Source organism: Marmota flaviventris, chromosome 9, assembly GCF_047511675.1.
Source record: "Marmota flaviventris isolate mMarFla1 chromosome 9, mMarFla1.hap1, whole genome shotgun sequence".
In the NCBI taxonomy this organism is placed as follows: Eukaryota; Metazoa; Chordata; class Mammalia; order Rodentia; family Sciuridae; genus Marmota; species Marmota flaviventris.
In genome coordinates this window covers 73,807,820-73,820,353 of record NC_092506.1, presented here as the reverse complement: position 1 = coordinate 73,820,353, position 12,534 = coordinate 73,807,820, and the positions used below count along the sequence as shown (strand labels likewise).

The 12,534-nt window shown below is 35.9% G+C and overlaps 1 pseudogene; it reads right to left on the bottom strand.

The window, feature by feature from the left end:
• Nucleotides 1-3,116: 3,116 nt before the first annotated feature.
• On the bottom strand, nt 3,117-3,719 carry LOC114098483 (protein tyrosine phosphatase type IVA 1 pseudogene; annotated as a pseudogene).
• Nucleotides 3,720-12,534: the final 8,815 nt, after the last annotated feature.

Genomic DNA, 12,534 nt, shown 5'->3' with positions numbered 1-12,534 from the left:
AGTCCTTAAAGTTATGGTAAATTGATTTTTCATCAAAGCTACTGAGATAATTTGATAGGAAAAGGAGAGTCCTTTGAAAAAATGATGCTGAAGCAACTGTATATCCACATGAAAATAGGAAAGAAAAACTTTAAACACCTCACACCACACACAAAAATTAACTTGAAATGGATAGTAAACCTATATGTAAAAGCTGAAATTATAAATTTCTTGAAGTAAATAAAGTAGAAAATCCTTGGGACTTGAATTGAGGAGAGTTCTTAGATGTTATTTTAAAAGCATGATTCATAAAATGAAAAGTGGTATATGTCACCAAAATTTAAAATTTCTACACTTTGAAGCATAGCATTAAGAAAAAAAACAGCAGAGTAGGAGAAAATATTTCCAATTCATGTATCTAATATAGGCATTAGATCCGTAATTTATAAAGAACACTTACAACTCAATGATAATCCAGTTTTTTAAAATGGGCAAAATATGTGTGTATGGCTAACAAGCACATGAACAGATCATTACTCAAATGAAAACTAAAACCAAAATGGAATACCATTCCACAGACACCACAATGGTTATCATTTAAAAAATAATAATGTATTGAGGTTGTGGAGAAATTGGAATTTCTTCCAGTGTTCTCTCTTAAGCACTATGAAATTAAGGGAATTTTCATTCTAGCTCCTCAGCTTCCGATACATAGCCCTAGAACTCAACAAGTGTTGTAATATAATGGATGCTGTGGTGGCACCACTAAGGTCTGAAATTCTCATAACCCCACTTAAATCACTAGCTGAGAGCTCACAGCTGCATCCCTCTCTGGGAATTGCTCTTACTTAGCTAAAGGAAGATGCTTCCCCCAAGGTTATGCCATCATTCCCAGTTGTGGCCTGCATCCATTGAAGGGCTGATTCTAAAGTTCAAAGGACCTCAGTTGCAGATGTCTCTAAGTAGCCATCCCATTTGCAGAGCTCCCCATGAAAGGGAATGAACTGTAACTATGTATCAACCATTCAACTTCCTAAACCCACTCTGCTTCTCTCAATTCCTTCACAGGTGTTATCCCTGAAAAGACTCCCCAATAAATCTCTGAATGCAAATCTGAGATTCAGTGTCTGTTTCCTGAGGAACTCAACTTAAAACAGATAGAAGAAACTAGTCAGGCTTTTCAAATTTCCAAATTTTCTGCACTAGTACCACATGACCAAAAGCTTTGCTAGATTTCTCTTTACCTCAGGAGAGAACTTCTGCATAAACCAAGCCTGATCCTTTTTAGTCCATGTCCAGAATCAGTAAATAATGCAGAAAAGAAATTTTTCCTGAGGTGGATTACCTCGGGAAGGTTCCTCCCTCTCTGGAATTCCTAGTCACCTAGTCCTAATTGCTTTCATAACTCTCACATATCTTTAAATCTGAGTTTTGTAATTTTTCCACATTTTTCTGGTTGTTGCAGTGTGCGCCTTGGGCTTCCATAATGTAATAAAGCCTAACTAGAAGTGAAAGTCTCTAGACATAGATTTTTCAAAATTACAAATGTATGGATTTGGTTTTTGTTATTGTTTTTTGGAGGTGTGCTGAGGATTGAACCTACGGCCTTGTGCATGTGAGGAAAGCACTTTACCAACTGAGTTATACCTGCAGCCCTTTCTTATTTAATTGACTGATGGTCCGAAAAGTTGTTCTGAATCATTCAAATATTTTGAAATTTGCTTACAAATTTAATATTTTTTTAATATTTCATATATCTTTTAAAAAGAACACATTCTCATACTGTTGAATGCAATGCTCCTTCAATATTCATGGGATCAAACTTATTGGTTTGTTCAAATCTACATCCTTACTGATTTTTGTCTACTTGTTTCTGAAAGTTATAGTAAAATTTCCCACTGCTATGGTAAACTTTTTCTATTTTCCCTATAGTATTCTCCATATTTGCTTTATGTATTTTGGATTAATGTTATTAGATGCATAAAGTTTAGAAATGTTGTAATTTCTCATGAATTCAAACTCTTGAAGCTTTCAGTAATGATTTTCTTCATATCTAGAAATGCATTTGCTGCTACTTTTACCATTAACATACCTATGTCATCTTAAAGTCTTTCTCTTGCAATTCTTTATTTAGATATATAAACTCTTGTACTAGCTGACAAGTTATTTCTCCCACAGAACTCTACCATTTATTCCAAGACAGTATGAAAATATGGTTGTACTAACATTAAAACACATCACCATTTTATCAATATCATAATAAAAGTAATTATCAAGTATCCCAATATTATAGTTCAAAAAAGCATATAAAATTTTAAAGTTCTAATTAATTCATTAATAGAAATCTACTTTTTTTGTTGGGAAGACAAGGAAAAATATCACAGTTCAAACTAAAATAATAGTTAATAAGTAACTTCAATGGGTATGGGGAAGAATTACAAGATTTTCAGAAATTTTATAATTAAGCATTGTTTACCTTTTCTTTTTAACTAAAGAGCCTACTGTCTACTTCCTATACAAGACAAAGGCAACATTTACTAGAAATATTTCATATTCTCCTCCCATTCTGTCTGTCTTCAGGTCCCCAGTACAGGCATCCCAAATGTAAACATTTACTATAAAGCTTCTTTATCTTAAGACATTAAACATATATGCTTCTGTACAATGTGGATTTTGCATGAACTTTTAACCAGAAGTTGATTTTCCAAAATGGAGGTTTTCATAACATAAAATGAGATCTACAGAGACATAAAATAATCACCATGAGACTTGTAATAATTGAACAAAATCAATTGTTGCACAAATCTGATGTATACCCATACACAAGTGAGGTGGTAAGCATAAAGAAGCAAGCAAATAATTATATAGACCCTACTTGCAATGTTGAAATAACTGAAGGAATAAATCACATAAGGTCTAGAGTGCTTATAGTTCCTGGGATTTTAATTCTGTATAACTAAAAATATACAAGTATTGTGCTGGGTATCTTGGTACCTCATATCTCACTAAATTTCTTATATATTGTTTCTGGCATGGGATAGTAGTAAGAAAAACAGAGGTTGCAATTTTGTCAAGCTTGTGGCTTTTCAATTTTCCTATGGAAGCTTCATTAGACTTATATTCACTAAGCCTATATGATGACTAACATGTACGATAAATTAAGTCCTGTCTCAAGCTCCACTTTCAAGGCAATGGCATCAGCCAGCCAAGTTTTATTGAACGCAACAGTTGTTTCTGTGACCATTGGAGTCTTTGAAGCGCAGCCGCATTTTAGAACGATATTTCTCCAAATATAAAAGTTGCTTGCTGTTAAAAGCTCCGCGCCGCTTTTGTCTTATAAACTGTACTGCATCTTCATTTTTCATTCCACTTTCAATTAATGCTAAGGCAACAAGCACTGGAGTTCGCCCAAGACCTGCAACACAGTGAACGGCAATACAACAACCAGGTTCTTCACGAAATTTAATGTTTACAAGACTTAACCAGTCATCAACAATCTGGTTGGATGGTGAGGAACCATCATCAAAAGGCCAATCTAGAACCTGGATGCCTTCTTTCTCCATAAGAGCAGTGTCATAAGTTGCTTCACACACTCTTACTATTGTTGTAACTCCATATTTCTTAAGTTCCTCTATAAATCTGTTTAAGGTTGCACTGGTCGGGTTGTGTGTAATAAGAAATCTCATGTTCCTGTATGTGACTTCCACAGGAGCTGGGCGATTCATTGGAGCCATGTTAATCTAGTTTTTCAAAAGTCACGGAAAAAAATTACAATTTTTTGAATACAGTATTGGTGTCAGGAAACTGAAGTCTACTCCAACGTACTCCAGATGAAATTCTCAGCGCTCAGAATATGAAGTTGGGAGTGACAGGAAACGAAAGGAACCTCCTAACAAGCCACAGCAGCTCTTCAAGTCCTTAAAACGGAGTCAATAGAAAGGAAGTGCACGGAGGTTTACCCCATCCAGTCAGAACTCTTGTAAAATGCTCAGATGACTTCAGCACTTCTGTGTCCAGGTTACTGGCTTCCACTAGGGCTTCCTGCCGGAGTGGTAATATCTTCCTACAGTTCACTTGTCCTCGTAAAGGTCGTGCTGTGCCTGGCAGTAATCTCCAGGGCCCTTCAGAAACTCCATAAATGCGTGACCAAGAACACCACAGAAAAGAATATGTTTACTCATGAAAAATTGTGGCCTAATCATACAGCCAGTCCCGTGGCGGCGACACAGGCGGCAGCGGCGGCTGCAGGCCCAGAAGCGGTAATGGGCGTCGCGGGGCGGCGGCGAGGGCGGGACACCTAGCTCTACCCTGGCCGAGCGGCTCGGAAGAAAAGCCTCGAGGGAGGCAGTGCGCGCGCGCCCGGCCGGCCCTGCGTCACAAGCCCTCCCTTTTATAGCCGGCGCGACGTGCGAACGCCCGCACCAATCGCGGTCGAGCGGACCGAGAGCCAATGAGCGAGACCCGTCCCCCCCACCCTGCAAACGTCACCACGGCCGCTGCTCGGTGAACCTGTGCGGAAGGAGAAGCGCCCAACCTGCATTGTCTCCTGCTCCTGGCAGGAAAGAGTGGCGCAAAAGGACGCAGGGAGGTGGGGCCGAGTTTGGAAGAGGCTGAAGAGAAACGTGGGTGACAGGAAGAGAAGATTCCCAGCTACGGAGTCTGTCAGCTTCGTGTTTTGACTATCTCTTGGGAACGTTTTTTTTTTTTTTTTTTTTTTAAGTCTGACAAACTTTGTGTTTAAACTAAAATATTTAGTTATCATTTTTGCCCTATTGTTTAGTAATGTTTAGTAGTGGTAGTAGCGGCTGCAGGTTATCAGAGCCCACGAGGAGTAGACAGTATTCCCTACTAAACATGTAGGGACGGCAGTAGTGATCAGAGATTACCCACGAGTTCTTCAAGTACGACGTGAAAAATAATAGGAATCGGGTTTTTTACTGTCAGAAACAGGAGTTACAAATATGGAAAGGAAAAAAAGTAGAATTAATTCTGATCTTAGATTGAAATTCGTGGTATCAGTGTGGATTCCCATTTTAGAGATGGGAATAGAAATATTGTGTGTGTGTGTGTGTACGTTTGTGAATTCCTTAACTTCCTCTACAGCAAATAAAGAGGGCCTGAAGCAATGACCGTCCCATAGCAATGAACACAAGTACTGCCCCATAGTGATTTTTAAATACCACTTTCTATTAAAAAATTACAAGTCTCCGTGGAGAAATCATTGAGTCCAGACCCGGGGCAAGGAAAGTACAAGAGTAGCCCTGAAAATCTTGTTATGACAGAAAGTAAGGAAGTATTCAAGAATGAACAGAATATGAAAAACAGACATACAAAACAGACCATAAGAGGCTATGGAGACATGACAGCTGTAATGTGGTATACTGGATGCAATCTTAGAATAGTACAAGGACATTAGGGAAAAGTAATGAAATCTGAAGTGTAAAATTTAGTTAATAGTTCAATTTCTTTAATTGTGACAAATGTATCATAGTAATATAAGCTGTTAACAATAGGGAAAAATGGATTAGTATATAAGAAACTCTCTTAATATCATTGCTACATTTCTGTTTATCTAAAACATCATAAAAGCCAGCTTAAAGGGCTCCCACTGGCCAGATCTCTATCTAAAAATTATAGGAATGGATTATATCTCATCAAAATAAAACAAATCCATGAATCCATACTGATATAAATGAGAGAAACAAAAGTTTTGCCTTACAGTAGAATGTAAACTAAATAAATATAGCAGAAATGGTGGAATTAGAAAAATGTTTATTTAGCAATCATAAAGAGTGTCATTTGTTTAGCACAGAAACATCACTTATGTAAGACTAGGGGTGAAAGTTGATGTGAAATTGGATATTTATTTTCATAAATGCCTACCACCAAAAAAACTAATTTGTCACCAAAGAAAAAAACCAAAACAGTGGGAAAACTTACAGACACAAGCCTTAAATGATCAAAGTTAAGATAACCAGTACCAAGACAAACTGAATTGTGTACCTCCTGAGAGGATGGAGTACAAGGAACATAGCATCACATCTGTGATATTCCTGCCCAAAAATATGTTCCTGGAATTTATGAGAAAAAAAATCAGATAAATCCAAACTGAACTGTAATCTTTGAGAGTGTCAACAATGAAAGTCAAGGAAAAGTTGAGGAACCGTTCCAGGTTGACAGAGATTAAAGAGCTATGACTACTAAATGTAATATGTGATCCTTTTGCTTAAAGGATGTTATTGGGAAAATTAGCAAAACTTCAATGGACTCTGGATTATATAGTACTAATGAATCTATGTTAATTCTATCATGGTTCAGAGGAGAACGCCCTTATTTGTAAGACATGTATCCTGAGGTACTCAGGAGTAATGAAAGATACATCAGACACCTGCTCCCATATAGTTCTGAGGGAGAAATTATTTTTACTATTTTGAATACTCTTTGTAAGGTTGAAATGAAAGTTTATCTTTTAGCATTAATTTTTTTAAAAATGTCTAGGTCCAGTAAAATGAACTGGACATAACATTCCTATGTTCATATATGAATCCCACAACCAGTGTAACCTCATATCATGTACTACCACAAGAATGGGAAGTTATACTCCATGTATGTATAATATGTCAAAATACATTCTACTGTCGTGTACAACTAAAAAGAACAAATTTTTTAAAAGATCTAGGTCATAAGAAATCAGCTGATACTCTCTTTTCTGGAATCTTGCTCTCATTTTTTGCCTGTTTCTGGAGACTTTTCTTGAAGCTTTACATTTTTAAAATATTTTAGCCAACATTATTAAATATCTTGTAGCTCCCTTTCCCCATAATTTCATATTATGGTGGATGGACAGTTGCCACTACAAGCTATTTTTTCCTAAATTTGACTTGAATTCCCTAAATGTTCCACTGGACACAGGCTATTGAGCTAAATACTCATTTCCCAAACTTCCTTTGAAGTGTGGTGTGCCCATGTGACTAAGTTCTGTCCAAAGAGACACAGTAAGAAATAGGGGGATTCCTTCCAGATCATACCCCTAAAAGAAACTCCCACATGCTCTCTAGCCCCCGCCTCTCTTTTGCTTTCTTTCAGCCATGAGGTGAGCAGCTTTGTTCTACCATGCACGCCCCACCATGATGTACTGCCTCACCAAAGGCACCGAAATCAATGGAACCAACTAAGCATGGAAACTGAGCCAAAATAAACCTTTCCTCCTTTTAAGTTACTTGTCTCAAGTCGTTTGTCACAGTAACAGAAATCAAACACAAATGGACACAGAAAATATGGTGAATATATATATATATACACACACATACATGATGGAGTATTATTCTCCATAATGAATGAAGTTCTGTCAATTGCAGCAAGATGAATTGAAGTAGAGGAAATTACATTAAAATAAGCTAGACATGGAAAGAAAATAGCATATGTTCTCTCTCATATGTACTATAGAAGCTAAAAAATGTAGAATAGTAATTACTAGAGATTGGAAAGGGTGGAAAATAGGAGGTAGGATCTGGTCAGTGCATGCTGGATGCATGTATGAAAATGTCACACCAAAATCTATTAGTATGTACAATTAATACATATTAATCAAAAATTTAAAGCTGGGTATGATGGGTCATAAGGAGGCTGCAGCAGGAAATCACTTGAGCCCAGTAGTTCAAGGTCATGGTGAATAGCATAGCAAAACACCATCTCCAAAATGTTTTTTTTAAAAAAAATCAATAAGTCTGAACACTTATTAATAGAAATTCATATTTGAAAAAGAGAGAAAAGGGGGTTAAAATAATGAGTAAAACCTCAGAGACCTTTTGGACTATATTAAAAAGTTTTGTAATTCATCAACGTCCCTAAATGAGGGAAGAAAGATACTGGACTAATTCCAAAATTTAGTGAAAGACAAATTAATTAAAAAAACTCAGTGTGCTCTAACATAATAAACTTTTAAAAAGCCACACCAGGGGCTAGGGTTGTGGCTTACCAGTGCTTGAGGCACTGGATTCCATCCTAAGCACCACATAAATGTAAAATAAAGATATTGTGTTCACTTAAAACTAAAAAATAAATATTTTTAAAAATTAAAAATTAAAAAGCCACACCAAAAAAAAAAATACATCATAAACTGCTGAAAACCAAGAAAAGGAGAAAAACATGAAAGCAGCCAGAAAAATATTACATTACCAATAAAGAACAATGATTTAAATAACTGGATTCTTTTTTTTTTTTTAATCAGAAATCATGGAACCAGAACTGTAGGCTAACAATTTTAAAGTACAGGGAAATAAAAACTGACCACCTAGGACTCATATATATCCAGTAAAAATCTCCTTCAGTAATAAAGTCAAAATGAAGACATTCTCAGATGAATGAAAACTAACAGATTCTGTAGCCACCAAATCTACTCAAAAGAAATGCTGAAGGAAGTTCTTCAGGATGAAAAGGAAATCATACCAGAAAAATAACTGGACCTTCAGGAGTGAAGGAAGAGCAAAAGAAATAGTATCTAAGCAAAAATAATAGATTACCTTTTTCCTTTTTTTAAATTTTTTTTAGTTGTCAATGGATCATTTTTGTTTTATTTATTTATATGTGGTGCTGAGGATCAAACCCAGGGTGTCACATATGCCAGGCAAGCGCTCTACCACTGAGCCACAACTCCAGTCCCCACCTTTTGTTTTTTTAACTACATGAGTTTTAAAGCAAAAATTATAACATTGCCTTTCGGGGTCTTCAGTGTATGTAGTTGTATTAAGTCGTGTTTAACCCAAAGAAAGGATAAAATGGTCAAGTAATTTATGTGATTATAAAGCTGCTAAATGTTACTTGAAGAAATAAACAAATTTAATCAGTGAAAAAATAGGGTTCATTCCTAAAACAACCACTAAAAAACAAAATCAAGAGATTTATCCCACAAGAATCCAAAAGATAAATTAAAATAGCATACTAAAAAATACACAAAGGGGACAAACAAAAGAATTCAGTGTCCAAAATCCAAATTTATCAATAATTACAAATGACAATTTAATAAAAATAAGATTGTCATATTGGATTTTTAATTGGATTTGTATGCTATCTATAAGAAATCCATTTAAAATATAATGCCATAAATAGAATAAAAGAATCAGCCAACCATACTGGCACACACCTATAATTTCAGCTATTCAGGAAGCTGAGATAGGAAGATCATAAATTCAAGACCCTATCTCAAAATAAAATAAAAAGATTGGGGATGTAGCTCAGTGGTATAGCACTTGCCTAGCATATGTGAGGCCCTTGGTTTGTTCCCCAGTACCAAAAAAAAATGGAATATACCATTAAAGCTTTATCATAATACAGCTGGAGTGGCTATGTATTAACACCAGGCAAAGTAGATTTCAGAATAAGGAATACTGGCATGGATAAAGGAGAACATTACATAAAAACAGAGTCAATTCACCAAGAAAACATACCAATCTTAAATGGTGAGCACCAAGCAACAGTGTCAAAATATGTGAATCAAAACTGATAGCACTGAAAGGAGAAATAAACAAATCCACAATCATACTTGAAGATTCAAGCACTCCTCTCTCAGAAATTAAGAGAATAATTAGAAATTTAGCAATGATATAGAAGATCTATATAACACTATCAATCAACCTGACTTAACATTTATAGAACACATCACTCAATACATATTCTTCTCAAGTACACGTGGAATGTTCAGCAAGATGTACTGTATCCTAGGTTAAACAAACCTTAACAAATTTAAAAGAATTAAAATCACACATTTTTAAAAATCACACATTCAATATTTAAAAACAATAAAATTAATTAGAAATCAATAATAGAGTATCTTAAAAGTTCTCCAAAAATTTAGAAATCAGCAATGTTCTTCTAAATAAGCTATGAATTAAAGAGGAAGTCCAAAGTCAAAAATTAGAAAATATTTTGAATTGAAAAAAAAATGAAAATGAATTACATCAAAATTTGTAGGCTGCTGCTAAAGCAGTGCTTAGAGGGAAGAAAATTTATAGCATTAAATCTTTATATTAGGAAAAATTTCAAATCAATAATCTGAGTTCCCTCCTAAAGAAGCCAGGAAAAAGCTGGATGCGGTGGCACACACCTGTAATCCCAGCAGCATGGGAGGCTGAGGCAGAGGAATTGCAAGTTCATAGCCAGCCTCAGCAAAAGCGAGGGGCTAAACAATCCAGTGAGACCCTGTTTCTAAATAAAATACAAAAAAGAAAAAAAATAAACAAATTAACCCAAAGCAAGCAGAAGAAAGGAAAGTGTGGGAATCAGAAAAATGGAAGCAAAAGTTGACTCTTTGAAAGATCAATAAAATTGAGATAGCCCTAGCTTGCTTTATGGAACAAGAAGGACTCCACCTTGCTGGTCCATAACAATCAATGCAGAGTGCTACTAAGTTTTTACCTTGTTATATAAAGCTTCTATCACATCTCACCTCTGCACTAGACAGAGCTCTGAAAGCAGGAAAGGACTGATGAACTGGGTTTTGTTTCTACACAATTTTTTTGTTTTTACATATACATGACAGTAGGGTGTATTTTAATACATTTTATAGGGAGCACAACTTCCCATTCTTGTGGTTGTACCTGGAGTTACACTGGTCTTGTCATAGGAAAGTTATCCCCCCTCCTTTCCCTTCATTCCCCTTTGTCTAATCCAATGAACTTCTATTCTTCCCTCCCCCATCTATTTTGTGTTAGCATCCACATATCAAAGAGAATATTCAGCCTTTGGTTTTTGGGAATTGGCTTATTTCATTTAGCATGATAGTCTCCATGTCCATCCATGTATTGGCAAATGCCATATTTTATTTTTCTTTATGGCTCAGTAATATTCTATCATGTATATATACCACATATTTCTATCCATTTTTTGAAGAGCACCTAGGTTGGTTCCATTGCTTAGCTATTGTGAATTGAGCTGCTATAAACCTTGATGTGGCTAAGGCATACTATAGTATGCTGATTTTAAGTCCTTTGGGTATATACCGAGGAGTGGGATAACTGGGTCAAATTGTGGCTCCATTCCAAGTTTTCTGGGGAATCTCCATACTGCTTTCCAAAGTGGTTGATAAGGTCTTAATCTCCAAGTCACCAAAAATTACCTTAGTACTTGACATATAGTAATAGTACTGCTACTCAAATTATAGCAAATTATAAGTTCAGTTCCTCCAGTAAAAATGTCATAGATGTTCAGTCAGTTCACTGTGACATATCAAAATTGTATTTTTCCTTAACTAAGCAGTCTATATTTTAGTTAATATTAAAACAACATCACTATTATAATAATTTATTATATACTAGAGACTTGTTTCACAGGTACACAGGTTTGGGTTCAGCAGATGGAGCAATCTTGGTAAAAGGCTATTGTTTTAAATATAGCTTGATGATGCTTAGACCTCCATGGAGTGATCATCAGAAAAAATTCAAGGAGATGGCACTGTAGGAAAGTTGGGGAAAAGAATTCCAGTCATCAGCAGGCATGTTTGATTCCATCCAAAAAGGTAACATTAGCAATATGCACGAACAAGTTCAGCTTGCATCAGTATTTTCTCTTTAACTATTCAGAATTCAATATATTCCTATTTTGCATTGTAAAAAAGCAAAAGAAAGTTTATAAACATTCACAAATGTCTCCTCATTTTCTAAGGGACAGATGTGGCAGGCAGAAAGCAAGTAGTATAGGAGACTTTCTTCCTGGCATTTGCATTTCAGAAATTCAGATGTCACTCTAATCACTGGGCAGAGGGAGAAGAGGTAAAATGGTAAAGATAAATGAATAAATTCTTTGAACATACTTTACCAGGGAGGTAAGTCCTCTTCAGTAGCTCATAAAGAGTTAAGAATGGATACAAGTGAAGCAGTGAGAGAAGATGACACCTGCCAGGCCAGGCACTCTCCTCATGGTACACACACATTTATTGCCATAATAAATGTATGGTGTAGAAATGGCTGGACAACAGAATGTTTGATTTGGAGGTCACCAAGGGAATTATATTCCTTGGGGACCTGACAGAGTCCCAGTTTGTCATCAATTAGAAAACTTCAGTCACATTGTTCTGAGCTTTTAAGGCCAACAGCCTAACCTACCTGTGATGTCTACACACACAGTCCTCTAGAAAAATAAAGGGTTGGGGGTAAAATTATGAATTATAATGCACAGTCAAGCACTTAGAAAATATTTATTATGACATTGATTCATTATGGATGAAAAAAATGAAATTTATGGCAGGGTTGTGTCAGCAGTCCCTCAGCAGCCAGAGCAAAGTTGGGTTCCGTTCCCAGGGCCTATGGCGATGGGTTCCAGTCCTCAGAGCAAATCAGTTTCATTGCCATAGAAGGGAAATTACAGGAATAAGTAGTGGTGGGAAGGCAGGAGGGAAGAACCAGCCAACCTGAATTCAATGAGAGGCTAAATAATCTAATGAAAGCATAGAACCTAAACAGTAATTTTTTTTCCTCTGAGGTAAAAATATGCAGTTTCAAAATCCCTCCAAACATGTAAAAGATTTAAATGTTCCCCAGGAAACAAAAGTCAAACTGAGTT